Source organism: Macaca nemestrina, chromosome 4, assembly GCF_043159975.1.
Source record: "Macaca nemestrina isolate mMacNem1 chromosome 4, mMacNem.hap1, whole genome shotgun sequence".
In the NCBI taxonomy this organism is placed as follows: Eukaryota; Metazoa; Chordata; class Mammalia; order Primates; family Cercopithecidae; genus Macaca; species Macaca nemestrina.
Genome location: NC_092128.1, coordinates 45,894,989 through 45,922,485, shown reverse-complemented (window position 1 = coordinate 45,922,485; position 27,497 = coordinate 45,894,989). Strand labels below are relative to the sequence as shown.

The window sequence follows — 27,497 nt, the reverse complement described above, 5'->3', positions numbered from 1 at the left end:
AAGTAATCATTTGCTTCCCAGTAAATGCAAGCAAATACAGAATGATTAAAAATCATAAAAAGAAAGGTAAACACAACTCTAAATTTAAAATGCTTGTGAGACAGTGAAAATTTAACATTAACATTAATTTGTTGATATTATGGAATTCATATAAATGTACTTTAATAACGGAATTGTGGCATTAACGAGAATCCAAGAATATACTGAAATATTCACAGAGAAAATAAAAAATAAATATATACATTCTAAAGGTGCTCAAGAGAAAATCTGGCAGGAGAGAAGCATACTGCTTGACTGAGGCATTGGCAGTGAAGAGCTGTGTGACCGCAGTGTAGTCAGAGCCTCAAGGGAAGCCACTACCTTGAGGGGCTCACCAAGACACCAGGTCTGGTTCTCAGTTTTCCTTGTTCAGAGAGTTATTTTTATTTATCAGACTCTGGGTAATTGATTGAAACTATCCAAGCTTACCAGTTTATTAATTCATAGTAGGGAACTTCATTTCCTATGGTAGGAATAATTATATCTGCTACTCAGGACATTACCTTTGAAATATCAAAGTACCTGGGAAACTGAATGGGAAATCAAAGTTTCCTAACAAGCATGACACCAGAGCCAAAGGAGCTGAATAGATTGTGGGATGTTTCATTCATAAGTAAAACTGCCTGGAGACTTGCTTTTGCTCACTCTATATCTTTCTTTTCTAAAAAAGGACTTATTTTGTAAGGGCGCTTTCTCCTTAAGAGGCCCATGAAAATGATTCTTCTCCAACTTCTTCTTGATCATCAAGAATGTTATGACTAGCCAGGCATGATGGCTTATGCCTGTAATCCCAGCACTTTGGGAGCCCAATGGCAGGGGGATTGCTTGAGTTCAGGAGTTCAAAACCAGTCTGGGCAACATAGTGAGACCCCATCTCTACAAAAAAATTTATTAATTAGCCAGATGTGATGCTGTGCCCGTCTTTCCAGTTATTTGTGAGGCTGGGGTAGAAGGATCGCTCGAGACCTGGAGGTTGAGGCTGAAGTGAGCCGTGATCACACCAACCTGGGTGGCAGAGTGAGACCCTGTCTCAAGAAAAAAGAAAGAAAAGAAAAGAGAATGTCACATGTTAGACAAGTTTCATGCAAAAATTTCAAGGTTACATTAGACTGGTCTTCCATAACGTAATCCTTAGTCATGTAAATTGGATTTTGTGGATCCCTTTATAAAACTATCTTTCTTATCCTGGTCTCTCCAATGTCTGACATGCAGGAAATCAGATGTCAGCAAACAGGGGCCATGCTAAATCCAGGCAGAGACTGCTTTGTACTGCCTGCAAACTAAAAATGGCTTTTATATTTTGAAATGTTTGAAAATAATCCAAAAAAAGGATATTACATAACAAGTACAAATGATGTGAAATTCAAATTTCAGTGTCCATAAATAAAGTTTTATTGGAATGTGTTTAGCACAGTTATGTATGACAGAGTTGAGGAGTTGCAGCAGAGACTACATGGTTTTCGCAGTCTAAATATTTACTATCTGGTCCTTTACAGAAAAGATTTGCTGACCTTGAAGTAGACAATTAATATTTCTTTAATATATTAAAACCTCTTTGTGAGTGGCTAATCTCAGTAGATGTTGGTTCACAATTTCTACTTATAGAGGATGGATGTTATATTCCCAATATCTGAAATATGGTATTATTTACTCTCTCCTTGTTAATCACTTAATAGTCATCAAATTCTTTCTTCATACAATTATGGCTTATTGTCTCAACTAGATAAATTAAAATGGTCAAATTTAGGTCTAAATTTTAGAGGCAATGACATAAAGGAAAATCTTGCTTTTTGCAAATAATTTTGAATGAGACTTTGAAAGGCAGCATAAGGCAAGATAGACCACAGGTTTGATGCCTTTGTTTTAAGTCTTAGCTGATTGGCTGTTTACAGTTCCTAAATTCATGAATAAGTTTATATAGACCAGCTGTGCTAACAATGCCTACTCATTTATATTTAATTAGTAAGATTAGTGATAAGGTTAAGAGGAAATTGGAAAGAGAGGTATGTCTGAATCTCTGGCAAATCACAATTACATGAGTCAGCCAAGTCCATAATCCTCTGACAGAGCCCCATCAACACTGAAAATCAGTTGAGGTAATACATGTTTAGCGCTCCTGAAAGTAACTGGAGTAGTTTCTCAATGCATTTGGTTTCTTGCATTGAAAAAAACTTTTAATTATTATACCTGTTCTCTGTCCTTTTATCTACAAGACCAAATGTACTTGAATACATTTTCTTTAGGGAAGTATTCTAATCTTGCATTTATTTTCAATTATCAGAGCTCCCAGTGATAGAGTTTGGATTTGATCATTGGAGGAAGGGCCTGGTGAGAGGTGATTGGATCAAGAGGGCGATTTCCCCCTTTCTGTTCTCGTTATGTGAGTGAGTTCTCACAAGATCTAGTTGTTTAAAAGTGTGTAGCACTTCCCCCTTCTCTCTCTTCCGCCTTCTCCAGCAATGTAAGACGTGGCTGCTTCCCCTTTGCCTTCCGCCATGACTGTAACTTTCCTAATTCCTCTCTAGCCATGTTTCCTATACAGCTTGTGAGTTAATTAAACCTCTTTTCTTTATAAATTACCCAGTCTCAGGTACTTCTTTATAGCAATGTGAAAACCGGCTAATACACCCAGTTACCAAATCTGTACTTCCTAGATTTGGAGTCTTTAAAAACACATGTTTTAACCAGACAAAGTGACTCATACCCATAATTCCAGCAACTCAGGAGGCTGAGGCAGGAGGATAGCTTGATCCCAAGAATTTGAGACTACCTTGGAAAACATAGCAAGACATTTTCTCTAAAAATATACTAAAAACTTAGCCAGACCTGGTGGTGCACACTTTTAGTCCCAGCTACTCAGGAGGCAGAGGTGGGAGCATTGCTTGGGCCCAGGAGGTTGAGGCTGCAGTGAGCTATGATGGTGCCATTATACTTCAGCCTGGGCAACAAAGCAAGATCTCAAGTCAAATAAATAAATACATAAATACAAACACTTGTTTTTCACACTGAAGATTGAAAGGCTGACTTCATGTCTGGGACCCACACTTTAACCCCATCCAGTCCTTAGAGCTGCCCCAGCTGGACTATTTTTTTTCTTTCTCAAACCAGGTCATAGTTTTTTTGTTTTGTTTTGTTTTTTGTTTTTGTTTTTTGCTCAAGACTTTGCGATGGTTTTCCATTACATTTGTAATAAAATATAAACGTCCAACCTTGGCCTACAAGTGGCAGCATGACCTGGCCCTGCCTGTGTACCAGTCTCATGCTGTCTCTTTGATCCCATGTCAGTCGCTCTGGTCTTTTGAACATGGCAAGCCCTTTCCAGCCACAGGGCTATGGTGCTGACTGCTCCCTCTGCTTGAAGTACTTTTTCATTATTCTTCTCATTGCTTCTGCTTATAATTTAGGATGGAACTTAAATGCCATCTCTTCATGGAATGATTGCCTTTTCTTCACCCCTACCTAAGGTAAGATGGCCGGATTTTCTTCCTTCAATTGTCAAAGAAAAAATGCCCTGGACAAAGATACTAAACAAGGAAGACTTAATTAAACTATTGCAATAGAGGAGACAGAGTGAACTCAACACCACTGAAATAAAAATCCAGAGAGTGTTTAAGCACCGAGATGAGCTAGTGGAAAAGTCCTATAGAATATTGAGGGGGAGGTTTTCAATGTGATTAGATCATCTGTGTTTACTAATTGGTTAAGTTAGACTCCTACCTTCCCATAGAGACTGGGAGATAGGGGCGCTACCATCCCTGATGATTACGTTTCAAAGCTTTGCCCCAGGTCCTCCAGAAAGACATTCCTGGGTGGTAAACTGTCAAAGGGCTGGGGGAAGATTGCGTCTCAAAGGAGTAGAGAAAGCAATTACAATGGCAAGTTTTCTCAAGTAAATGCTCTAAGGAAAGGGAAGCGGGGGCGGGGGGGGGGGAACCTATAATCAGGCAGAAACCCGTGTAAAGTTCAGGCAAACTGAGGAAAAATTTAAGGTGATATTGGCCACCATTATGCTCCATCACAGCATTCCAGTTACTTCCTTCATAACATTTATAAAAGTAGTTACTACTTAATTTGTTAAACTATGCATTCTGTCTGCTCCACTAGAATATAAGCGGCATGAGAGAAGGAACTGTGACTGCCTTATTCTTTGTTATACCTTCAGTCCTTATGACAGTGCCTAGAACATAGTATATAACTGAAGGAATGTTAACTGAACGAATATATGATTGGGTGTGAACACAGAGGTAAGTGGGTCTTGGAGAGATATTTCAAGCATACTGATAATATTAACAACTGGGTCAGTGACTGTATTTTTTACTCTGTAAATACCTATGGAGACACATGGTATAAAAATACTGAACTTGTGAATTAGCGACTACTAATTGTAAGTGCTTTAAACAAAAACCAATGTATGAGTATTAAACCATATTCAATGGGAAGGGTAACATGATGGTATATTTAATTAGTTCATATAATTCTTTTGTGTGTGCTATATATTCATCCATGGCAGAATTGCTGCTAAAGTGAGACCTTGTACATTTGTTTTTGTATTCATGGTAAACATGTGCCCATTCCAAGACTATTAACATAATCAAATACAGTTAAGGAAGTTTCACTCTACAGAGACATAATATCAGAATAAGACCCGTAAAAAACTTGGGCACCCTACAGATTCATGAAATTACCAAGGCATGGGTGTGACTTTCATAATTAAACTAACTAAATTACAACATCCAAGTTGTAATATATTCATTTTATGCAAATGCATCAGTAAAGAGCAAAATGCTACAGTACTGGAAAACCATGTTTTTCATGAAAAACAAGGATGACTCATTAGGCATGCATCCCACAAGGTCTGTTCTGTATTCAGAGAGCCAAGAAAATATAGATCACATCTCCTTTCTGAAAAATTTATTTTATTAGAAACACTGGCTCCAGATGACTGACTCTTGAAAGCTGAGATAATCAATCAGAACATGATGACATCTTTTGCTTAAGGTTAATTGTACTCTCAATTGTCCTTAAAAGATCATGATTTTATGGTAATGAGGGAAAGCTAATGTTCAAAAATTCAGATCACTTACAGTGAAATTTTTAACAAGAAGTATGATGCCAGTAAAGAATGAGATGTTCTTTTAAATTAAATAATTTACATGCATTATATTTTGTTTCCTTAAACACATAGTGTGTTTGATTGGAAAGTGGACCACAACTTTTAAGATCTCAAAATCCTTAATGTTAAAAAATTGACAGTTTACAGAATTTTTTAGGTATATTCAATTATATTTTGACCTGTAAAGATCTTTTCCTTTGATTATCTAAACACATGCAAATGCCTGGCTATTCTAGACTATTTGTTCATTTATTTATTTATCTTTAAACATACTTGCCAATGGTCTCACCATCTCCCTTAATTTCGAGAACCATCTGGAAATATATTTTTTGCTTGTGTTCTTATAAGAATCACAAACCCACTGTCAACAAGATAGATCAAAATATGAAGCATAGGAATCCTGGCACTAGGGAGTAAGGCTATTTGTTCTGCAGTGTCTCCTTAGGACATGATCTGAAGGAGTTAAACTGAATTAATGGGGTATCTGGGAAGTTAAGCAGCAGATACTATGTGGAAATCAAGGTAGGTAACTGGCATGTAAAAAGTCAAATGGAGGGTGGTTACAGAAGACCAGGGATGGAGGCAGGAAATTTTGCCTTATTGGTCCAGATTATTGTCCTCATTCAGCAAATGTGCAGTAAGCATGCTGAAAGATACTGAATTCTTTTCATATATTCTATATTTAGGTAATTGCTATAAATTCAATCACATCTTATGTTGGTGACCCCAAATGTTCCACCCAGGCTAAATTTCCTCCCTGCTCCAAATCAGCCTATGTAACTGTTTGCTTGACATCTGTGCTTGGATGGCTCACATGTTTGTCAAATTACTATAATGGAACTCTTCTTTGTACTCTACCCTCCCCAACCTGTACCCATCTGTTCCTTCTACTACCATAAAAATGTCTTCCCATCTCTATGTTCTAAATAATTTCTCAGCCTGAGACTCATCTTGGATTCCTTACTCTTTCTGTCAATGCTTATATTCAGGCCTTCAGGACACTCTGGGAAGCTAATGGCTAAAATATATCTTGGATTTGCTTTTTTCTCTCCATCTCTGTTATTTACCTCTTGGTTCAAGAATTTAACGTTTGTCTTTGGGATATGTAAAAAACCCTCCTAAATCTGCCTCCCATACAAATCTACTCCTCATACAAAAGTGCTCTTCTCAAAATCCAAACTGGATAATATAACTTTTATGCCTATAATACTGCAATGGTCTCCCATCGTTCTTGGAATAAAATCCAAATTTCTTACCATGACTTCCAAGACTGTCTACCTCCCCACCCTATCCCATGCTCCGCTCTCTTCACTCCCTGTGTCCACATTCACTGGCATTTAATTACATAGGCACATCAAGTTTTATCTTGTTCAGAGCCTTTGCACATGCTCTTTCTTCTGTGTAGATGCCCCCCTGCCACCTACATGTACACACCATTTGCACAGACAGTTCTTTCCCTTTCTTCAAATCTCAGTTTAAATTATTCCCTCTCAGAGAGACTTGCCTTGATTATACTACCTAAAGAAGTTGCTCCTCTGCTCTGCTCCTTTGTTATTCCTCATTTCCTCATTTCTATCTCTCTCTCCTTTTTTTCTTTTGTTTTTGATAGGGTCTTGCTCTGTCACCTAGCCTGGAGTGCAACTCAGTCTCCTGAATGCATGTAATCCTCCTGCCTCACTTTCCTGAGTACCTAGACGACAAGTATAGGTATATATCCAGCTAGTGGGTTTTTTTGTTTGTTTTTTTCACCTTTTGTAGAGAGAGAGTCTTGCTATGTTGCCCAAACTGGTCCCAATCTCTTGGCCTCCAGCAATCTGCCTGCCTCAGCCTCCTAAAAGATTTGGATTGAAGGCGTAAGTCACCAAGCCACCACTGCAGGCCTTTTTAAAAAAAAAAAAAAAATCATAAAAATGATTGCAATTCAAAATAATTCAATGTTTTTCTTTATTTTTCTCTTTTTCTTTTTGTTTATTCCTCGTAGAACGTAATCTTTAGCAGGTCAGAGATCTTGCTGACCTTGTTTGCCATTCTATGGTCCCTACCTAGCAGAGGGTCTGGCATACAATAGATGCTTCATAAGTATTTTATGAGTAAATGACTCTTGGGAATACAGAGCGGAGTAAGTTATGGCCCCTGTCCTCAAGCTTCCACTGCTGGATGAGAGAGGAACCCTAGAGGAGGGCCTATCCACAATTGCTATTGCTGAATAGGGGCCTACACAAAGTTCTATGGATCACAAAGGAACCTAAAGTGTGTAGAAGGAGGGAATACACAGAAAAATATGGAGAAATTAGGAACGCTTCACCCATCATTTCCTGATATTCTAATAGGAAAGAAAGTTATCTTTGACTGAGATTCTGTCTTTAAGAGGAATCAGGGATACCCTCCCCTTCCCGGTTCCCCACCCTTCTTTCTGTCCTGGGAATATATATGAGTAGGTGGTGAAATCTACAGGGATGGACTACAGGGATTAGTCCCTGTTGTTCTAAACTCTCTTCCATAATTCTTCTCTAATACTCCTTGCCTTTAGAAATTTCCTAATGAGGGCAGATGTTATTCCTAATTTAATTAAATTATTCCCTTCTGAAAACTTCACATTTGGTTTTCCTTCCTGTCTCAGAAAGAACATTCTTTCAAATGTTTTTCAGGTCCAGTAATTGTGGACTCACACATTTTCTTCTACTTGGAAAATCAGATATAAAACTCAGTCTAGTCCCTTAAGATTTTTCCTTCCTTCCTTCCTTCCTTCCTTCCTTCCTTCCTTCCTTCCTTCCTTCCTTCCTTCCTTCCTTCCTTCCTTCCCTCCTTCCTTCCTCTCCCCTTCTCTCTCTCTCCTTTTCTCTCACTCTTTCTGCTAATATATTTTACAAACATTAACATTTGTCTTAAGAACTTTTATAGAGTCTTTCTCACCAGTCCAACTGCCTGTTCATTTCCCGAAAATGGTCTGAATATATATTAAAGATCTTTTTCCCACTTAAACCTATCAGTATCCTTTTTAAACATTTTAAGTTTTATTTGGCATTAAATTCAATTACCTGATTATATAATTAAAAGTTATCTGGTTGGGCGCGGTGGCTCACGCCCGTAATCCCATAATCCCAGCACTTTGGGAGCCCGAAGTGTGCAGATCGCCTGAGGTCAGGAGTTCCAGACCAGCCTGGCCAACTTGGTGAAACCCCATCTCTACTAAAAATACAAAAATTAGCCAGGTATGGTGGCACATGCCTATAATCCCAGCTACTTGGGAGACTGAGGCAGGAGAATCGCTTGAACCCGGGAGGTGGGGGTTGCAGTGAGCTGAGATCTTGCCACTGCACTCCAGCCTAGGTGACAGAGTAAGACTCTATCTCAAAAAAAAAAAAAAAAAAAAAAAAGTTATCTGCGAGTCTTATTCATTCCTCTCAGTGTCTGCTACTGTATTTCTCATTTTCTCCTTTTAGGCCAGGCCAGTTGAGTACCAGGATGAGAAGAGAATGTAAAGAGAAGCGGATAGTATTGTTAATGTTATCTTCTGGTTGCCAACATGAGATATTTTCTGTGGTTAATTACACTGGAGGGATCAAGCTAGTTTTAGATCTTCCAGGTCATAGATTTCAGCTAGTCACAAATCCAGGGGGCTTTTTTAGACCAAAGAGTCATTAGATGTTTCCTAGTCTTTGATAAATCATTTGAAAATCCAGAAAATAACCAGATCAATCTTGAGTTCTTAAGTTCTCAAGACCTAAGATAGCATAATATTTGTGTAGTAGAATTTAGAGCTCATAATCTCAGGTATGGAAAAAATCTCATATTATTTACTTAAAAAGCTTAGCTCTAAATCTCTATTCAACTAAAGGGAAAAATCAAATGCAGCCGGTATGCCTCTACCCTCTTATGTTGTGCCAATGTTTCAGTGTTTTAAGAGATGCCAAGCCACTGAGTGAACCTCTTTCGTCATTGCTTATCCTGGAACCCACAGACCTTAGTCCCTTCTCAACCTAAGGACTTTCACTTTGTTCTACCATGAGGCTGTCCTTCCTCTAACCTTCTCTGCCGGGGCATCTGGCCTACTCTCTTCATTGGCCCTGATGCATTTTCAAAAAACAAGCCAAGCTATTGACTACAGGCTTTTGTTGCCTTCTCCTGAGCCAAATTCCAGAAAGCAAGAATTACAAAGTTTTCCTTTTGGCTTGAAATAAGAGGTGGAGGAGGAACTCAGAGACACAACAATAAACATCTTACCACATTAGTCTTGATAAGACTAGAATAGATCCGCTCATGGGACTATGACTTGACCTTTCTTGAAATTGTGGTGACGTGAATGGTGCTTGCTTTGACATTAATCCATTTATTCTTTCCGAAAACATTTGTTAAGTGTCTACTATGTGCTAGGGAAAATCTACACTTGAGATTTGGGATATGTAAGTGAACCGAGCAGAGTAAGATGTTTCCCCTTATAATGTTAACGTTACAGTAGGGGAAGAGACAAGAGACAGCATGGTGTGATGTGATCCAATATGATCAATGTGATGGGGAAAAGGAAGAGCAGAGTATGGTAGGGAGAATGGGGTGATTGGTCCTCCTTTTCACTATTTAAAGCATTGCTTCCCACTTTGCCCCTTAACTCTGAAACAACCTCTCTCCTTTGCAAGACGGACTCCAAGGAGCCTTGGACATGTTTTAGGCCCTTTAAAGCCTATGGGGAGAATTTGGGGCCTGTGTGAAAGGATGTAGCCTCTGTGGAATTAGAAATTGCTAGGTAAAGGGAGATCTGAGCTGAATTGTTTCTTGATGTTTGTAAGAGAAGAAAAATTAAAGTAGAAACCTGAGTAACCAAAGAGAGATCCCACAAGAAAGATTAATTTTTACACCTTGTGCTTAGTCCTCATAGTTTAAGAAATGGAAATCATGATCTTTTACACATCGAGTTCATATTTTTCTGCCCAATTGTTCTTTATTAGATTTCTTTTTTTTTTTTTTTTTTTTTTTTTTTTTGGAGACAAGAGTCTCGCTCTATAGCCCAGGCTGGAGTGCAGTGGCCCGATCTCCACTCACTGCAAGCTCTACCTCCTGGGTTCACGCCATTCTCCTGCCTCAGCCTCCCGAGTACCTGGGACTACAGGTGCGCACCACCACGCCTGGCTAATTTTTTGTATTTTTAGTAGAAACAGGGCTTACCGTGTTAGCCATGATGGTCTCGATCTCCTGACCTCGTGATCTGCCTGCCTCGGCTTCCCAAAGTGCTGGGATTACAGGCGTGAGCCACCCACCACGCCTGGCCTATTACATTTCTTAGTAAGGGATTTGCTGTAGACCCTGGAGATCTTAGGTGACTTTGCCAACAATGGTCTCTGCAGAAAATGTGAGAAAAGAGGATAGTGATATTGAGAGAATGACAAAGAGGTCTGTGTTCTATCTTTTAGTGTGGGTTAAATGACCAAAATAATCGTTTGGGAAACAGAAAGCCAGATTGTTACCAAGTAGCCAAATTAGTGACACTCTGTGGGCTGGGGGATTAATCACAGTGGCCAGGTGGCGAATTAAATATTCAGAATAGTTAGGAGGGCTGATTTATGTAGTGAGATTTCAGCTCCTTCTACCATTGATCTTTAAAATAGCATATCATATCTGGTACAAGTCCGCATCAGGCAATTAGGTATTAAGTCTAAGATTACAATTCTTCTCACCATATAAAGCATAATTTAGACATCTCTCTTCAAAAAAGGCAAAGGTTTTTATGAACCCACATTTAAATGACATATTACTTCAGCACTTTCCTCATGTGATGGCATATTTATTAATGACATTTTTACCTTTCTTGCTTCTATATTTAATTACATGCTTCTTAAATTAAAAGAGTTTGTTTTCTGTTTATTATATCTCCCTTACACTGAAGGTTTCATCAGATATAATTATTGATGAAGCTTTTTTTATACCCATTTATCTTAATGTGTTGATGGATCAATACCTGACTGTGTAAGATAGGGTAATGATTTTTGCTGTAACAACCTAACTGCAAATTTAGCGTTTTAATGTGATAAAAGCTTCTTCCCGACAAGCCTAACAATTCTACACTGGTGTTCCTGGAGGTAGGAAGTTTCCTCCACGTAGTAAATCAGGGACCTAGGTTTCTTCCATTTTGTGGCTTTGACATCACTCGGGGACTCTTAGTTCAAGAGACAGAGATGATGGATAATTTTTTTTTTTTTAAATCCCAGCATGGAAGTGACTTCCACTGGGGAGAACTAATTACATGGTTCTTGGATGTAAGGGCAGTCTGGAAAATGTAGTATTTTGGTGAGCCAACAGCTTATAGTACTGAATTTTCCATATGGAAGACAGTAAAAAGTTTTGTTGGACACTAGCCATCTGTGCCACATTGACCAATAGTGTAACAGAAATATCCACTTCGTTACTTCAATGTAATTTCTGCATAACAATCTATACATATTAAGCTTCTTTTATTTAATGTCAACAATGCATTTATACATTTTTCTACCAGTCTTCTAATAACTTTATATTATTTCTTATTTACCTCTTATATCATTTCTTTAGAGGACAGATGAGTACTTTGCCCTGGTTCTGTTATAAGGTATAGCAAGGAATGGTAGGCAGATTGGTTCTTTCTCTTTTGGCAGAGATTAGAAATGAAGTGCTCACTGTTAATGAATTATATATCGGGCACATCAGGCCCATTTTGTTCTCTTCCTCTGGGTAAAACAGGGCAGGTGCATAAGGCCATACACCGCTGGATTATTCTCTTCCCCAAGAACATTCTTGGTGTGTTTCTTTGTGCTGCCTATCAGTTATGTGAGCACTTACTCTAAGAATGTGAATCTGTGCCCATGGGAATATTATGTCTTTCTGCAGTCAACTGGAAAGTTATTGAATTATGTAAAGTATCACAAGTTCATTCTGATGAAATGTATATCGTCCTTGATTTATTTTCCTGAGTTATGTTTTTATTAGATCAAAATCACATGAGAGTTTAAGGGAAAAATATAAGACAAAACACAAAACAAATGACATTTGCAGTATCATTATTTTCAGATGTGATGTAGATAAAGGAAAAGAATATTTCACAAATGACAATATCATATTTTTATCTGGTCTTGGACTTCTCACATAATCTTGTTAAGAGAAAACAAGGAATAATGCAACTTCTCTTTCCCAGTCTCAGAGAAGAGAACAAGACTGTCCATTTTTCTTCCTTTAAATATCAGTACAAGCGAACAGCCATACATCAGTGTGTTCTCTCAAAGTTGCTAGTCATTTGGTAAATTCCTAAAATATTTTATTCCCAATTTTTTGGATGCATACATATTATCAAATCACTTTGAAAGCTGCAAAGTGTAATGCAAAAAGTGAGCAGTCACTTTCATCCTCCGTCAAAAGGAAAAAAAAGATACAAGCTCATCTTAAATTGATATTCATTGAGAGATTTGTATATCCTGAAAACCATTACTACTTCATAGTCCCCAAACACGGCTAGATATATGGCATTTGTGATTAAGATCAAATATTATCTTTGTAATGGGATTTTACATTTGACTGAATGTATGTCACAGATGATAATGTGGTACCTCCACTTTTTCTGAATTGGTCATCTAATCCTGGATGGTAAGCAAACAGAAACATGTACTCTGAGGGTTTGCATCTTTGTGTCCTGACATCAACACTTAAAGAGTCTTGGCTTTAAAGAGTCTTCCATTGCTACTACAGTGAGTTTGACAGGCTTGGATCTAGTGGGGTGGCTACTGTCAGGGGAAGTTCGGCTGTGTAAAATTTCATAAAATAAAACCTGTTTTGGCAATAGCAAGAAATGGAATTGCTCAACAGTAAGCTTGCCTAAGCCTGAACAGACGGAAGAAAAGTAGAGCAGACTGCTCCACAGATGATGATAAGCAACAATCAGACCCAAAGATGAGTGGCTTGATCCAAGGAGAATTAAAGAAGCCATTTGCATCAGATGTTGGAACAGTTAAGCCACGCTTGCAGTCGCTGAATGTCATTGGAAGCTGCTTTAAATAATGTGATGCAACATATATATTTTATGGATTTGCAAAGCCAGATGGGATAAGGAATAAGAATTTTAGAGGGAAAAATCTGGCAAGAAACACTTTTATAGATGTCACTCTGAACTGATGCATTATGGAAAAGTGAACTAATGGGCTTAGGAAAGAAAACATTATCATAAATATTACACAGAAATCTTAGATTTCATCAGAACTTTAAAGTTTAGGTGCATCTTATTGCCTACACTAAAGCAGAATACACTTCCCATCCCTGCCATCTCATGCTTATTAAAAAATCTAGTGTGTGTGTGTGTGTGTGTGAGACTATTTGTGTGCATCTATCTCTATCTTTATAAACATTAAAGATATTTATATATCTTCATAGATTGTATATCTTTATCTACTTTATAGGGGTAGATATAGATGATACAGATATAGATATATACCAGAACTGAACTTCTTGCATCCCACTCTTGATATTTTACTTAATTGCCATGAATTAACAAACTTATAAATAATCTCTCAGACTTACAAGTTCATTTTAAAATAAGCATTTTATTTTGAAATAATTTTATCTTTATAGAAGAGTTGCAAAGATACACAGAGTATTTCTCTATATACTTCACCCAGCTTCCTCTAATGTTAACTTTCTACATAACCTTGATACACTTATAAAAGCTAAGAAATGAACATTGCCACAATACTGTTAACCAAACTATAGTCTTCATTAAGATTTCACAGTTCTTCCACTGTGTTCTTTTCCTAGATAGCTAGGACACCACACTGCACTTAGTCATTATGCCTCCTTAGTCTCTTCAGATCCGAGACAATTTCCTGCTCTTCCCTTTCATGAACTTGGTACTTTTGAAGAGTCCGGGTCAAGTATTTTGTAGAATGTCTCTCAGTTGGGTTTTTACCTTATATTTTCTCATGAATGTTCTGAAGTTATAGTTTGAAGAAGAAAGGCACACAGGTGTTGTGCCCTTTTCTTCATACCATATCAGGGAACATATGCTGTCAGATGGCTTATTACTTGGCTAAGGAACTGTCTGCCAGGCTTCTCCACCATAAACTTACTATTACCTATCTTTTTGCAAATCTGTGTATCTTTTATTCAGGAGTTACACATAGGAGAAGTAATTATTATCAAGCTACCTTAAATTATTAGTCACATTAGGTGAACAAGAAGAGATCAGTTTTAATGGCATTGACAAAAGCATATAATGTGGAGAAAATAATTCTTTGTCTCCTGAACATACAAATAGAATATTCAGAACATCCCTAGATTTACATTTTAAAATGCTACATAGGAATCATCTTTTTGACACATCTTTTGTCCTACCAATGCCTATGCATATAAAGCAATATTAGGAAATAGAAAAGGGCTCTTTCTTTATGACTCTCTTAGCTTTCGTACTTTGGCTTTTTTTCTTTTAAAGAACATGGTCATTTAATCAGTTCAATTTGGCACAGGTAAACAGCTGTTCAAACATCTGATAACACTTGTCTTTTAATCTATCACTGGTGTGTGTAGGCATAGGCTCTATTATAGTATCTTGGGTCACTAAAGAGAAAATCAAGGATATTGCAAATTGATATTGTAAATATGCAGAGACCACACTGCACTGAACAGGTTACCAAGATGAAAACAGAAAAAAATGAAATAAAATTGTAAACATTTTTATGATTCTAACATTTCATTGTTTTAAAACATTTTCAATGCACATTGACAATGAAGAAGAAATATAGACACCTTATAACATCACAAAGGTAACCTCCCTCAGAACTTCAATGGTTTAAATGGTTGCACAATGATGCTGAGGTTGTATGAAACTGTGAAAACCGGTACGAGGCAACTTCATATTCCTATGATTTTTTTTTTCAACTTTTAGATTCAGGGGGCACATATGCAGGTTTGGTGTATGAATGATCCTGTCACCCAGGTAGTGAGCATAGTCCAAAATATAAGAAACTAGAAGCAAAACATCTAATAAATTTACACATTTAACAATACTTAAATACTGTTTAAATATTTTAAAAAAGAATTTGTTACATACCACCTAAGATTGCCAAGCCACCTTCTGTAACCCTCGCCTCCTCGCACCTTCCCTGCTCTGGTAGTCCCCAATGTCTATTGTTCCCATCTTTGTGTTGCTGTGTACTCAATGTGTAGCTCCCACTTATAAGTGAGACACATGGTATTTGGTTTTCAGTTCCTGTATTAATTCACATAGGAAATTAGCCTCTAGCTGCATCCATGTTGCTACAAAGGACATGATTTCATTCTTTTTTATGGCTGTGTAACATTCAGTGATGTGAATGTAGCATGTTTTCTTTATCCAGTTCACCATTGATGGGCATCTGGGGTTGATTCTGTCTTTACTATTATGAATAGTGCTGTGGTGAACATATGAGTGCATTGTTTTGGTAGATATATATATATATATATTTTTGGCTGGGGTATATACATGGTAATGCGACTTCTGGGTCAAATGGTAGTGTTCCTATCCTTTATTTCTAATCATGTGGTGCTAAAGGTAATCAATGCTTGCTCTGTGGGCTCATTAATTCAAAATCTGGACATCTTCAAAGTCCTGTGGAGAAAATATCTGGGGACCTCAGAAGGGCACAAGACTTTCCTAAAGAAGGAGCAGAATAAGCAGCTGGCCAGCTGGAGCTGAGAATAGGACCTATCCCTCTATCCCAGTATAATACACTGTACATTTTGGAAGGAGGAAATTACAGGTGAGAATAATAATAAAAAAAGAGCTGCTTTACTAAAATCACAGCAAAATAGAGAAAGCATCAGGCAATAAACCTGGCTTGCTGATCATGTCACAAAGGCTTACTAAAGATGGGAAGAGAGTACAGCTCAGGACAGCCTGAGCAGGAAGCCTTGCTTATCTCCATTTAGAATCAAAAGAGGATGGAGCAGAGCAAGGAGCCCAGGCACAAGTCGAGGTAACTTTGATTGTAGCATCAGGATCCTCAGTGGCAGACATTGCTCCAGGGACCCAGACCTGAGCAGGAGAGGATGAAAGTGATCCTTGTTCAGGTAGTTGCTGAGAAAAAGGTGAGGCATGACTTTAGGAATTATTTAGGAGGGATTTGAGATACATGGAGTTTTTGTGAAGCAAATAGGAGCAGAACTAGAGATACTATATTTTTGCCAATGTTACTGTGATCCTATTTTGTTGGCCATGGCTTGGGCAAACGTAGGGTATAAGACATTTAATTTATGTGCAATTTTGAATGCTTTATTATATGTGTGAACAATGCCAATTCTATTCTGTCTGTTTGGAGTTAGATACTGAAGTTCAATTCATAAAGACACATGAAACAATAACTAAATCTGAGCTCCATACATTTACAGAAATACATTTACAGTAATATTCTTGAAGGGATCTGGGAGTTTAGAAATTATAGATATATATTTATATGAGCCAGATTTCCTCCTCTCCTATGAATTGGAATAAAATTTGAAAATTGGTTTTAGTGGTTATGCAAAAAAAGGAGGAAGGAAGAAAGAGGAAAAATAGAAGGAAGGAAGGAAGGTAGTCAGTTGTTTGACTCAATTAGTTTGGACTACCTAAAATATTTTTACAGCAGACTTGACACTAAAGTCAAAGGATTCAAACCACTTTGTTAGTCCAAATGTCCCTAAATGGTGTTACTTATGACCCTTGCTGTAAATGGCTCAGTATGAATATATATAGGAGGGAGAAGTAATCAGGGAAACATGTACAGAGACTAGTATGAAAAAAAGGAAATTCTAAAACTTCAAATCATCTGCTAGTTCTTCTGTGTTATTTGGAGCAGAAGATAGCAGGACTGGTAGATATCTAGTGTCAGATGTTGGATTGAGTCGGAATGGTAGCTAAATGCTGTGCATAATAAATACGGACATCTGAGAAAGGAGAGAGCTTTCTAAATGACAGGAGGCTGAGCAGTATCTAAGTGTCTGTACAAACATGTAAACATTCTAAATTGAATAAAAACCCCTGGTGCTGCAAACCTTTAGTGCAGTGGGTTCTAATATATCAGAGAAAGGGCCTGAGTTCCATATCTGGACCTTCACAGAGCAGAAGGAATGGCTACAAGACATAAGTCTTGGAACCTACAGGAAACTGAAGAAATTCAGAGCTGGAAGTGGCCACAGAGATTTAGGCCCCAGAAATTCTCAGAAATATAGGGAAAATATTCAATTTCAGTTTTAATTTTACGTAAACTTTGAAGGAGATGGTGGCCTCAGCTACCACTTTGGTCTTTCCAACAGCATATTACTGGCAATAGTGGAATCAGGTAGGCGGCCAACAGTCCGGTGAGAGGACAGCTATTGGGTCCTGCTGCTAGTTATTAAACTGCATACAGATGGTAACAAGAATTTAGCCAGGGATCACAGCTTGAATCATTTTCTGATTGTATGTCACTCAGAATATTCTCCCTAAAAGTATTTCAGTCCTGGAGAAGAGAAGAAGCAGGAACAGCATGCATCCCTTGGCTGCTGAGGGGAATCTAGGGTGACTGATCTCACATGACATTTATATTTCCTTGTAAAGAGCAATGAGATTCCTTGGTTATGAAGATCAATGAGATCAGTCACCATGTATCATTTATATCTCAAGTTACATATTTTTTTAGAACAAGCCACATGGACCTGTTAAAACTAGGATTTAAACACAACTGCAGGGAAATGATTATCTTAAGGTGAATTGCTTAAGAGGGAAATTGCATTTGGACATGGTGAGTGGTGGGTGTGGTGGTTTTTGAGTGTAGAGCTCTGTACTGAACAAATGAAGCATTTGGCTGCCACCTCTATTATGTATTGATGTTAACAATCCTAGCAAAGTTAGGAATAAAAATTGAGCACTTATACACACCAATCTGGAGAAAGAGGACTTTAAATTACCTTTCAGACTGTGAGTTTAATTGAACTGCTCCCATTTATTTCAGTCTAATGATAGTGGGTTTGCTGGATCATATCACCATTCTCTGAAATCTGCTGTATTCTTTTAAATAGCACAGAACCTGCAGTCTTCATCTCTAGAGAACATTCCCAACAAGTAATGCTTGCCTGCAAATTGGAATGCACCAGAGTCCTATTTAAAGGCCAACCTCATTGACTTGCTGGCAGAATGGATGGGGAGAATGTATGCTTTATGCTCATACAGCTTCTTGAAAAAATGGACTGTGTAGAGTCAAGTTATTATTATGGTTATGCTCATTTATTTGTCAAGTGCCAAGGAATACACTTGACAAAGCAAAAAGAGGAAGCTGAAGATAATATGTGTGTCTCCTAGATAATGTTGTTCCAGGAAAATAAAGTTTCTATTCATCCTCAAGGCTGATGTATGCATTTTTTTAATCAACTGAGTATTCCATGAAGTTCTTTTCATATTTTTAGCACATAAAACTTTTCTCAATTGAAATCATTGTCCTTATCAGCTGAATATAAAATAAAGTAAATGTTTGTTCTTCAGAGAGGATTCTTCCTGTAAAAACTTCCAGAATCACAAAAATGATATTTTCTATTCACTCCTGGCATTTTTGAAAGTCGTATTTCCTTCAAGATACACATGCCTCCTACACAAATTGTCTTTACAAATGTTACTAAGTCTTTCTCTCTCACTTGATGAAAGAGAGAACATCTGTCTTTCTCTAGATGCCCTTTCTAAGACATTCCCTGAAATTGTCATACTAATTCTATCTGAATTTATTTAAATAAACACTAATATGGCACCATGTCCATGGCACTTCTATAGGTTAGTGCAAAAGTAATTGCGGTTTTTGCCTTCTTGGAATTTGCCATTTGATATTGTAATACATTCTTAAATAAATGTGGTTATGTTATACATCATTTTAATGGGCATTTCCCACTTTATGTTTTTCCTTTTTTATTTTTGCTAATGACTAATTACTTGCTGTTTATTTTATGTTTATTTTAGACTATGGAAATGATGTTAGACACAAAGCAAATTCAAGTGATTTTCTCTCTCTTTCTTTCTTTCCCTCCCTCCCTCTCTCTCTCTCTCTCTTTCTCTCTTTCTTTCTTTCTCTCAAGACAGAGTCTCACTCTGTTGCCCAGGCTGGAAGGCAGCGGCATGATTTCGGCTCCCTGCAATCCCCACCTCCTGGGTTCAAGCAATTCTCCTGCTTCAGCCTCCTGAGTTGGTGGCTGGGATTACAAGCACCCGCCACGACACCCAGTTAATGTTTTGTTATTTTTAGTAGAGATGGGGCTTCATCATGTTGGCTAGGCTGGTCTTGAACTGATCTCAGGTGATCCACCCGCCTCAGCCTCCCAAAGGGCTGGGATTACAGGCATGAGACACTGCACCTGGCCATTTGAGTGATTTTTTATTCGAGTTGAAAATGGGTCTTAAAGCAGCAGAGACAACTCAAAACACCAACAACACATTTGGTCCAGAAACTGCTAATGAATGTACAGTTCAGCGGTGGTTCAATTGTCAAAGCTGATGCTCTTACAACTACATGAGAAGCTGCCGAAGGACTCAACATCTACCATTTTATGGTCATTTGGCTTTTGAAGCAAATTGGAAAGGTGAAAAAGCTCAATAAGTGGGTGCCTCATGAGTGACTGAAATTTTTTTAAAAATTGTTGTTTTGAAGTGTTGTCTTATTCTATGTAACAACAGTGAAATATTTCTCAATCGGATTGTGATGTGGGATGAAAAGTGGATTTTATAAGACAACCAGACATGATCAGTTCAGTGACTGGACCCAGAAGCAGCTCCAAAGCACTTCCCAAAGCCAAACTTGCGCGTGTGCGCGTGCACACACACACACTCTCTCACACACACACACACAGCCTTGCACTGTTTGGTGGTCTGCTGCCAGTCTGATTCACTGCACTACTGCAGCTTTCTGAATTCCAGAGCAACCATCTGAGGTATGCTCAGAAAATCGATGTGATGCACTGAAAATTGCAATGCCTGCAGCTGGCATTGGTCAACAGAAATGGCTCAGTTCTTCTCCAGGACAATGCCTGACCACACATGGCACAATGAACACTTCAAAAGTTGAATGAATTGGGCTAGGAAGTTTTGCCTCATCTGCCGCCATATTTACCTGACCTCTGGCCAACAGATGACCACTTCTTCACTTCAAGCATCTCGACAACTTTTTGCAGGGAAAACACTTCGACAACCAGCATAATGCAGAAAATGCTTTCCAAGAGTTCGTTGAATCCCGAAGTGCAGATTGCTACGCTACAGGACTAAACAAATTTATTTCTCATTGGCAAAAATGTGTTGATTGTAATGGCTCCTATTTTGATTAATAAAGATGTGTTTGAGTTTAGTTATAATGAGTTAAAATTCATCGTCCAAAACCACAATTACTTTTGCACCAAACTTTATTGGTCCTTTATAAATATTTACTCATTTAAAGTCCAAATAAGTCCAATGTTAACTCATTTAAAGTCCAAATAAATAAATAAATATTTACTTATTTGTAAGTATTTACTTATTTATAAGTCCTTTATAAATGTTTACTGGTTTAAACCCTCATAAATAAGCCTTTGAGAGATACACTATCATTATCCTCATTCTACTGATGAGAAACAAACTAAGGCACTCACTTCTGGGAATTTATCAGAAATCAGTTCGATTAGGATCAAGAAGTGTGGCTCCAAAGTTCACATGCTTAGCTGGTGGGCTCTACTCTTCTTTATGTATCACAAACTGGGTTTCTTTTTATCTAAGATATGCAATTCTGTTTTTTTTTTTTTTTGACAGAGTCTTGCTCTGTCTCCCAGGCTGGAGAGCAGTGGCACGTTCTCAGCTCACTGCCACCTCCGCCTCCCGGGTTCAAGGGATTCTCCTGCCTCAGTCTCCCAAGTAGCTGAGATTACAGGCACGTGCCACCACGCCTGGCTAATTTTTTTTTTCTGTATTTTAGTAGAGATGGGGTTTCACCATGTTGGCCAAGACGGTCTCGATCTCCTGAACTGGTGATCTGTCTGCCTCAGCCTCCCAAAGTGCTGCGATTACAGGCATAAGAAAGATATGCAATTCTTTAATTTCAAAATTCTGCTTTCTCGTAGAGCCATCTGTTTCTTTCACTTTTTTGACTTTTTCTTTATGTCTGTCACCAGCTCTAAAAGCTAACTTTTAGGTGTCAGGAAAGGTGGTGCAGTTTGTATCATTGCATAAGCATTATTACACATGTGCAACAACAATCATTGCTAGGCAGTGCTTAGGTACTCAAACAGACTGCAGGACTGTGTCTGACACCTCAGTGTTTCAACACATGCAATTCAAATCGTGCCTCATTAAAATTACAGATTACTGCATGCCAGGGACTCAGGTCACTCTACAATAGTCAAAACTATGAATGTTAAATCCGTAAATGTCACGATTTCATTACAGCAGGAGCTTAGAACCAGTAAAGTGTTTCATTTTCTTAGATATTTTCTGGTGACCACCACTCCCATATGCACACACATAGTTTTCTTTTGTGTCATTCCATTGTGGAAAAGATTTCAAAAGGATTGTTTTATCTTTGAAAAATATTACTCTGCAAACCTATGCCAGGTCAATGTGAGTTACAGATTTTCAAGGAAGCTTACTCATCTACTTTTGTCTATGTTTCTTTCAATCTGCTTCTCTCTTTTTCTCCCTCACTTTGCTTTGTTTGTTTTGTTCATGTACAGTATTTATATTTAACTCAGCCCAAGTGTTCATATTATCTTAACTCAAGATGTAACATGGGGAATCTTTCCAATTAAATATTAATTATTTTCACAGCTAGAATTTTCAATTAAAAATTTCAGGAATCAAATTTTTAAAATACACAATGATTAAAGGACATTCATGTGCATTCATGATTTGTACAAAGCAAAACTTACAAAAATGTGTAGGGGAAGTGATCTTTGGTATGTGTGTGATTGATAATCAATTGCTTTTTTATTTCTTTACTACTTTTTCCATTTTCATTTTTTCCCTTCTCAGCGAGGTATTTTATACCAGGAAGTGTATGTTTTTAACAACATTCTATAGAAAATGTTGTCTTACTTTATACCTGTAATATTATTACATTGTTTAGGCTGTTGCTACACTGAACATTGCTCATCTAATGCTTTTGCCAATAGTTGAGGAGTTTCTTTTACTCTAGTATTTTCCTTTTTTACTATTTCTAAAGCAGTGAACTGAATGAGAGATAAAATAGCAAGTTAGTAATTCCCTAGCATATGAATCAGCCTGGAGCTATTAAAAATGCAGGTTGCTGGGTTCTAGCCTTGGAAAATTTGATGCAGAAGGCTTAGGCTGGGACCCAGAAACCTGTACCTTAATAGCTACTCCAGCTGACTCTGATGCTGTTGCTCCGTGGAACACACCTTGCAATACAATGTTTCACAGTATTCAGTACTGAGTTAGCATCACAATATCGTCTTCTAAGAAATTCCAATGAATGATATATCAGTTGAGAAGTAAATTAAGCACTATGGGAGTAAGAAAAGAACAGATTGATTTACTTTGAAGTTATATTTTGTCAATGATCAAGAAATGATTGCATCCATAGAGTGTTTATCATCTCCTGATTTCTTAATGTAAAAGAACAGGGTAGAGTAGTTAGAGAAAAGCATATAGCAATTTATTTTGAGTATTAATATTCTCCCCTCCAAATATTCTATGTAATTCTTGTATTTTGAGAATTCAATACAATTTTATTTAAATAATGAGAAAGTTATATTTTGATTATAAAGTATTTCTTGAGAACACAGCATATCTTATCTGCAATCTACCGCCTAAAATAAAGACATTTTGTGGGCCATTTGTATCCCTACCTACCCAAATTACAGAAGAGCACGTCTAGGAGCAACTCCAGAGATCTGAAAACGTATGATACAAATCTCTAAATTAAGGTTTAATAGGAATTTAATTCAACCTGCCAATAGCAGTCATAATCCACAATGGCTAATGTGATTAGTGTCCCATGTTAATGAATGGCTTGTGGAAAGAAGGGATTTCAAAAGGAAAATGTATTTTCTCTCTCACCTGTTCAGTGATTCAATCAGGAGTCTTTTAGCACTGAATTAGCCTTTCTGCCTCAGTTCCCCTATTTCCTTCACATTTAATTATTTTCCTGCAGTCTTCACTAAGTTAGGGTTTGAAGAAAACTGTTTTAAAAACACACAATGCATAAATGCAATTTTGATTTAATCGAATTCAGTCATTATAAAATATTTATAAGCCAATTTCATCATTTATTAATTGCTTTAAGAAAATCTTTTCCCCTCATCTAGAAACTTTTGTGTAATAAAAATACATTATAACTTTAAAAAATTTTAGGAACAACAACTAGAATTAGCAAAACCAAAGCTCAAAACAAACATCTGTTAGGCCTGTAAGTTCAGACCCTTCTAATTGGTAGGTATTTCTGGAACTAATTACCTGGTACTCTGTTGATCGCTGTACTGCATGCCAGATTTCTGTTCAGATGAGTTGGTTAGAGCATTTCATTGTAGAAGGTCAAAACACTTGGTCACTTCTAGGTCTTATGTAATTACTGATCTTACATAATTAATTGAGTATTTTTTAAAAACCTTATTCTGCAGGCATAATGAAGCTAGGGATTTGTGGGTGGATCAAAGCAAATCCATCATTGTTTCTGGAAAAGGAAATCAAAATAATAAGTCCTGCCAACGGTAGGTGAGTAACATCACCTTTCCATATGAGGTTGACATGGCACCAGGAACCCTCCCACATGGGTCTTGGGTATGATTCATCACTAACCAGCTCTGTCACCTTGGACAAATCACTCAACTCCCCTACATGAGGGCCAAGAGAAACTTGAGGTTACCATGTGAAAGTACTTTCAAAAATTCTATAAAAAATGGCCCAAAAAATTGCCTTAGAAGAGGGTGTCATTTTATTATGACCTACATATGCAGAAAATCAATAGGAAATTTGTACTAGGAAAAGACACAAAAATCATGGGAAAAATAGCAAGGAAACTATTTAGCTTAGTAAAATCATAACTGTAGATATTCTGTAAAATTTTCTTCTAAAGTTTATTAGATTCCACAGAGCCATAAAAATCTTTAATCTAAAAAAAAGAAATAATACACATTTACATAATGCATACTGTATGCCTGACACTCTTCTAGGTATTTAACAAAAGCTAGGTCTCAGCTCTTGAGAAGGTTAATTAGTTGTTGGTTTTGTTTAGTACCTAGCACTGCGGAGATGACCTCCTAGAACTGCGATTTCAGGGTGAACAAGACTAACATGAAAACATTTAGCTCCTGTTCATTCCTGTTGGTGTTTTGTAATCTATGGCAGTATTTTAATGTTCTATTTTAAGACTTTAATCTCTGAAAAAATTCAAATCCTCTTGAGATTTAGCATGCATGAATGTTTGATGCTTTCTGAGAGTTTTCCACAGTAGGTAGAAAGCAAGAAGTATTTCCATGAGTGTCTAATATAGAAGAAGGGACCAGTGATCAGAATGGGATTCATTAAGAATATCAAACTGAAGAGAAAGACTACAAAGCACTGATTACAGGAAATGAAAAAGGTATGTCGTATGAGGGGGAAGGTGATGTATGTAAGAATAAAAAACTGAGGCTCAAAAACCGATTTCTTACTTTATAATGTTTCCTAGGACCCCTGCCTTCATGCTGTAAACATAACCTCCTCAGTATGACCCTTTAACTTACATATATTTATCAATTTTGTTCTATGTCAAGTTTTCCCTGATAACAAAGGAAGAGAAAAGTTGTAGGGATAGGGGTGACAGGAGGTAAATTAAAACTATTAGCCAAAAAGAAGAGACTGTTATCCTATAATGAGCATAACATTAACTATAATATTAATTCAGACAACATATTTATTAAATGCATATATACAAGTCATAAAAACAAGTAATAAGTAAATGCAAAATTAAATAGATTGCATATAAAGGAGATAGAGATGAATGCTAGAGAGAAAATTAACGAAGAATAAAGCTGAAGCAAATTGTTGGTGGTGGAGTTATTTTAAATGGAGTGACCAGAGAGGGTTCTATAATCAATTTGTATTGAAGCAGAGACCTAAATGAAGTGGCAGAGGTTGATGTGCAGATGTGTGAGTGAATAGATTGCCAGGCAGTGAGAACTGTAAGTGCAAAGGCTGTGAGGTAAGTGCATGCTTGGTGTATTCAAAGAATGAAAATAAGGTCAGTGCAAATGGAGTGATGTATTAGAGGACAAGAGCTGGAGGAAATGAGATTCATGAGGCAATGGGCTCCTGATCACTCATGCCTTGAGGACACTGTAATGACTGTGAGCTTTACGTTGAAAGTATTGAGAAGCCATTGGAGGGTAAAGTATGTTAGTCTGGCTGCTTTGCTGGGACTAGACTTAAAACCAGCCCAAATGTCCCATGGAACAGATGTTCATGGCTTATTTTGAATTAACATAGAAATCGACCCTCCCAGTTTTAAAGTTTGAGAAAATTAACATTTGTCTCATCTGAGCTCCTTTTTCAGGAAACCAACCATCAGGGCTCCCAAATAGTAACAAGAAACTGAAATTTACCAGGTCACTGCATCTGGACAATGACACTCCAGACCCCTCATTCATCATGATTACTTCCATAACCCTCCCTAAATCTTGTTTTCCCACACATGGTTATGTTTTTTTTTTTTCCTGCTACGTAAACCCCTAATTTTAGTGAGTTGGAGAGATGGATTTGGGACTGATTTTCTATTTCCTTACCTGCAGCACCTGAATAAAGCCTTCTTCCCTGGCAATACTTGTTATCTCAGTGACTGGCTTTCTGTGTGATTAACAACAGGACCTAGACCAAATCCCTGGTGTTTTGGTAACTGTATTAGTCCATTTTCACACTGCTATAAAGAACTACCTGAGACTGGGTAATTTATGAAGAAAAAAAGGTTTAATTGACTCACAGTTCTGCAAGGCTGGGAGGCCTCAGGAAACTTCCAATCATGGCAGAAGGCAAAGGTGAAGCAAGGACCTTCTTCACGTGGCAGCAGGAGAGAAAGAGAGAGAGAGAGAAGTGCCACACTTTTAAACCATCAGATCTCACGAGAACTCACTCACTATCAAGAGAACAGTGTGGGGAAAATTACCCCATGATTCAATCACCTCCCACCTGGTTCCTCCCTCAACAGATGGGGAGTACAATTCCAGATGAGATTTGGGTGGGGACACAGATTCAAACCATGTCAGTAACAGCTTGTGGGAAGGCAGATGGATGAAGGGAAACCAGCTAGGAAGCAATGATGGTTTGGATCAAGGTGGAGCAATATAAGTGGTGAGAACAGGTAAAAAAAAAAGTCAATAAATATATTTGGTTATGAATTTTTCATTAAAACAAATACTAGTTAGCAGGTACATGGGTCAAGTAGAGTGTTCAATGCTGGGGAAATAACAAACAGGACAAAGTCCATGCTTGCCATCAGTAAATGCATAGCTTAATGGGGGCAGATGTATAAACACGGTTTTCATTTCTTGTATGCTAACTGAATTGAGTAAAAAGGAAAGAATGATTACTTTTGCTTAGGGAATGGGAAGCATCCACACAAACTACCTAGAAGAAAAGATGCTTGGGGTTAATAAAGAGGAGCACAAGTGTGTCAGAAGGTAAAGGAAGGCAAAGAGAGGGCTCCCAACAGCTTAGACAAAGGAACATGGCCATGGACAAGGGGCAGTTAGTAGTGTCATATGTCTAATGCATCTATTCCAACCTAGAGAGCTAGTGAACAAAGCTGGGAAAATATGGAGTGAGGGCAGGGAAGATGATGAGATAATTTGTGTATCATGATGAGGGTTTTGCACACTTTTGCCAAAATTATGCGAAATCATTGAAAGATTTTATAGAACAAAGTAGAATCAGCTTTATATCCTAGAAATATCAAAATTCTTTGTCAATAGGAACATTTATATTTAACTCTAGTTACATAGTTACATTTTGGTAACAGAGTACTATATAGTAAAAAATATTATACTGCTTACTTTTCAAACATGGCAAACAATCATTTATTGACCAGTTACTGTGTCAGGCACTAAGTAGAGGGCATTGCTCACACGAATTCTTCAGATCCTCACTAATGCCCAGTGAAGTTATTACTATTCTTGTGACCCCCTTTTTAAAGATAGAGAAACCAATGCTTAGAGTTTCAGTAATTTACCAAATTCACACATAGATAGTGACAGGTGGGGCAGGATGGGCTGGGCTTCCAACCCAGCATCACAGACCATGCTTTTCATCGCTCCAGATAGTGCTTTGATGTTCTTGAAAGGGCAACAAAGGTGACTAGGAACAGTCCTCTTCTAAAGACTGATTACATTAAATCAAATTTCTTCACAAAAGGCTGAC

The 27,497-nt window shown here is 37.5% G+C and overlaps 1 long non-coding RNA gene across 1 annotated transcript; it reads right to left on the bottom strand.

The window, feature by feature from the left end:
- Positions 1-215: 215 nt before the first annotated feature.
- LOC105475256 (uncharacterized) lies at positions 216-27,497 on the bottom strand. The gene is made up of 7 exons (XR_011622026.1): positions 27,134-27,497; positions 26,065-26,135; positions 23,565-23,781; positions 23,169-23,290; positions 10,313-10,485; positions 2,866-2,977; positions 216-1,064 (listed from the first exon to the last, which is right to left on the bottom strand). It is a non-coding gene; the product is annotated as an uncharacterized lncRNA (long non-coding RNA).